The 4,532-nt window shown below is 41.3% G+C and overlaps 1 long non-coding RNA gene across 1 annotated transcript; it reads left to right on the top strand.

Annotated features, from left to right (window-relative positions):
- Positions 1 to 1,499: 1,499 nt before the first annotated feature.
- LOC140346554 (uncharacterized) lies at positions 1,500 to 2,368 on the top strand. The gene is made up of 3 exons (XR_011924326.1): positions 1,500 to 1,592; positions 1,867 to 1,946; positions 2,343 to 2,368. It is a non-coding gene; the product is annotated as an uncharacterized lncRNA (long non-coding RNA).
- Positions 2,369 to 4,532: the final 2,164 nt, after the last annotated feature.

Below are 4,532 nucleotides of genomic sequence, written 5' to 3'. Positions count from 1 at the left end.
TCTGTTTGGACTTTGAGGTGCACTTTAGGCATACTTTGGCGCAGATTGGGGGTGAAAGTGTCTGCAGGGGGCCTTCCAGAGCGAGCCGGCTCACTCTCTGTCCCTGGAACTGTTTAGCGTGAAATTATTGGACAAGAAAGAATGCAGATAAATAAAATATAATGATTTATCACTAAACTTGTGATAAACCAATGCTGTTCCTGTGATGATAACTTAATTTGTTGAGTCGACCAATTTAGCAAATCCAATCTAGCGCAGCTGTTTCCAAAAATATGATATTTCCAGCGCATAACCCACCTAAAACAGTCCAAATCCAACGCATTTCATAAAGAAAGGTTCAAATGTGACGCAGAGGTGCAGAGAAATTGTGTTGAACAGTTGGTATCGTGATAAGAGTAATCCAGGGAGATAAGCAGGTAACATCCCCGAACCAAGCCAGATCTGTGGAGAAACGAGCTCGCTCTCAGCAAGAATGCAGGTTTTTCAAGAGCGTAATGCCATTGTGCGGAACATTCTAGACAACACAATACCATTTCAATGGAGACAAGCAAGAAGCATTTATTTAAGCACAAACACTACAAAGGTCACCTTAATATCAATCATCTTTTATTAATTTTAACATTCAAATACAGTCTGTGAGTTTCCCAAAAACCTAAAATAAATCTCATACTGTAGTTTCCAAAATGTCCAGTGAAAGTTTGACTTAAATAAATTAAAAACAATGCTCTCTCTATTTTCTTTGTTTTGTCCCAGTTCTTTTTCAGTTCTCTGCAAACTCAGTTCCTGTGAATCAGTACAAAGTTCCGCGGTGACACATGTGCATCATTCTCAGTGGGGAGTCCCCACTGTAATTACATGATTCAAAGAGGGAGTTTAACTTCACAGCCCACATTTTAAAAACGCTGCCCCCTGCTGAGCGCCCCCATCACACGCACACAAACCAAATTAGTTACTACTGACTTTGAAGCCACAACTCCCACTCCTAGTTGTCAAATACTAACGGTGCATCTCAGAGTTTAAATACACTGTTGTAAAAAGGCACTAATAAAGTTGAAATATTGTTAAAGGAACCATTGTTTAATCCACCAAGACTGTGGCTCCAGACTCTGGATGTGTGGGGAGAAAAGCTGAAGCCTGTGATAGACCCAGAAAAATATTATCAAGAAAAAGACCCTGGGCAGGGGCATTTGAGGATTGAAAATGTATTTTTTGGAGCTTTTAACCATGCTATATTGTTGTCTCCTCATCAAAACATACCCAGATGCGTTCTGTTGCTCCGAGCGGGTCTTCTCTGCAGAAAAACCGACCTCACAACTTTGCCATGAGCGCTCTGCTTCTGAGGAAGAGCCGCCAGACAAGAAATGACCTGTTTTACGGCACTCCCCCGTCAGCGGCACAGATATACACATGAAGCTGCTTCTTTTGTGTACTTTTGCCAATTTGTCATGGGCGAACGAATGCAAGAAGTTGAAGACGATGTCAGAGGAGGAACGGAAGGCATAAGAGATGGCGATGGCTGCACAGCGGATTAGCTTTCTGCACCTTTATTAATTGCACAGGTAAATGAGTCTTTCTTTATGTTTTTGGCTTTGGTACCTGCTGATTATACAGTTATTAGTTGGTTTACTGCTTCATTGTGTGACAGCTGTTGATAAATGATCTGATGACAAGCTAATGATGATAACAAACACCGCGGCAACACAAGTGGTTAGCGACAGTTGATTGTACAGTAAACGTGAATGAACTGTATAGTCCTATTGTTACTGTTTGATGTTACGTCTTTGCTAAAGTTGGAGTAGGTTTTTAGTGCTGCTTACTTGCCTATTTTCTTTACATAAACCTTTACGGACTTGTTTGACTGCCCAGCTGTGAACGCAGATGTGGCTTAACATCCACACCGGGCAAAGGACACGGAACACACAGTCCTCAACTAACAAAGATGATGGGTAATTACGCAGAATTTACAATGGGAGAAAGTACAATAATAGAAAATGTGTTTGTGGGTTAGTTTTAGATTCTGTGCAAGGAAAATATACATTCAGACAAACATTCCTTGGATGTTCGGCCTCTAAAAACCTATGGAGGAAACTCAGAGAGGTAAGTTCTTCCATCTTCCCATTTTGTCCTTTTGGTACTTTCTTCTTATTTGATGTAGAATAATTGCGATTGAAAGGTGAATCTTTTTTCATTCAGGCTGCAAAAGTGAAGGACATTTATGTCTTAGCTGAAAGATGTGGTGAATCACTTCTGATATTTCTGTTAACAACAACAACTGAGGCGCAATTCAAGGTACAATATGTGGATAACAATGGATGTGTTTATTAGTATCCGCAATGTAACAGATAATGTGGCACGGTGTACTACATCATGTCTACAACGAGCAAGGTTGTTGATCAGCTTCTTATTCATTTTGTATATATATTTTTGTATATATTGTATGTACTTTTTTGCAAAACTCCTGCACCTAGGATGTGGACGTCCAGGAGTTCACACCTCCCTCTTTTCCCCTACCTCTCCCTCTATCGGGAGGTGACTCTTCAGACAAAGACAGATGAAGATAAGAATGATGGCTGAAAATAGAAATTCACAAACAATTGACTGACTTACAGGCCTACTGCATGTACTGGATGACATCTAACTGTACTTCCATTTAGAGGCTAAACTTGTGCTGGTAATTTTGTGCAAAACGAAGACTGATTTTGGCTATGAATGCTACTATCGTGCACTATCATTCATGCTGATGGAATTATATGCTTTTTATTCTATTGATTACTATTACAACAAACCCTGCCACAATGTAAGAAACTGTAAATAACAAGCTACAATACAAACCTCTACTAGCTACTCGGCAAGACTAACTAACCAGTAGACTGCTAAATAACAATAATGAAGATAAATAAAAATGATTGGGCCTGATAGTCAGCCATCGTTTTTTCTTGACACATTTTTGTTTCTAATATTGAAACAATGATTGAAACACACGCAAACTCACAGTATTAGCATATTTACATTTCGCGACAGTGCAGTAGCACTTGTGACGGAATCTTACGCGATTTACTTTAAGAAGCTTATTCTCCGAGCCTCAGAAATAACTCTTTGAATTCTAGAGCACTAGAGCACTAAGGGTGCTCTAGTGCCTAAATATCAAATTAGAAAGGTAGAAAGGAAGTGTAGTGTTTAAATTATAAAATGTAAAATACTAATCCTAAAGTGACCATGTCCCGATACAATTCCCTCATTACGATACTTATCCCGATACTTTTTTGAAAAAAGGGTCTTAAAGTTTACCAAATGGGCATTTGTTTTATTCCGGATAAGAAAATGCATGAATTTTCATGTTTATCCACAAAGCTTATGCAAAGAACACATTCAAGTAAAGTTGCCAAACAATTGGCAAGGTCTGTGTAATGTGTGTGATGTGTGTGATGTGTGGGAGTCTGTTGACCCTCTGTTTGTGTCTTTTTGTTGTTGTTTTGGTCTTAAAATCCCGTTTCTTCGGGTCGGGTCGGGCTCGGCACTAAGCTAAGTAGCGCTAGCGCGGAAGTGGCCGCGGCTAACGCTAAGCTAACAGGCGCTCAGCGGGGCCCTGTTGGATAGTTGTATTGTTTAACCGCTCGGTTTTATTGTTTAACCGTTCGGTTTATGTAGTGTAGAGTAGGGAAGATGTGTGTGATGTTGGTGTCAGGTTTGTGTACGTTTTTTTGCCTCCGGTTCTGCTGTTGTGGTGGCTTCGGGGCTGTGTTAGCTCTTGGGCTAAAATGGCGGTCTCGGGGCTAAGTTAGCTCCAGGGCTGCGTTGAATTTGTATTAAATAAAGGGGTGAAAGGAATGAAATCAATGAAAAAGGAAATCAAATAGAATGGAAAATGGAGGTGTGTAACAGTAGCGACGTTTCGAGCCAAAAGGCCTGTGTACACGCTGGTGCACGGTGTGTCTGTCTCAGTAGTTCCGCACTGTTTACCGCCCTCTACAGGAGGGAGCTTCTAAACGGCCGCCCGGACAATGTGTAATAAATTAACGTTATTGAAAAGTATCGATACGGAGTCGCCGTATCGATACTTTCAAATACTATCGATACGGAGCCCGTGACGATATATTGCCGTATCGATATTTTGAACACAGCCCTACTGTCTTCTACTGTCCACAAGAGTCTTCTACTGTCCACAAGAGTCTTCTACTGTCCACAAGAGTCTTCTACTGTCCACAAGAGTCTTCTACTGTCCACAAGAGTCTTCTACTGTCCACAAGAGTCTTCTACAGTGTATCAAACACTTGCGCTTCCTGCTTGATTGGCCCCGGTGGCCGTTTGTGGTGAATTTTATTTTCTGCTTGCCATAGATTTTCTTGTGCGCGCACTAAGTGCGAGCAGTGCACTAAGTGCGAGCAGTGCACTATGTGCGAGCAGTGCGCAGCTGCGCAGGCGCAGCTTAGAGGGAATAGTGTCATCTCTTGGGGAAATGTGGGCATTACAGGCGAAAGGTAAAATGAACGGCCAGCCACAGTATCGTGAGTTTGAATCCCGACTCTGACATT

Source organism: Eucyclogobius newberryi, unplaced genomic scaffold (genome assembly GCF_026437365.1).
Source record: "Eucyclogobius newberryi isolate DKJ021-1_F unplaced genomic scaffold, fEucNew1.0.hap1 SCAF_6, whole genome shotgun sequence".
NCBI classification, from domain to species: Eukaryota; Metazoa; Chordata; class Actinopteri; order Gobiiformes; family Gobiidae; genus Eucyclogobius; species Eucyclogobius newberryi.
Note: the sequence above shows the minus strand (reverse complement) of the source record. Positions and strands in the feature narration are given on the sequence as shown.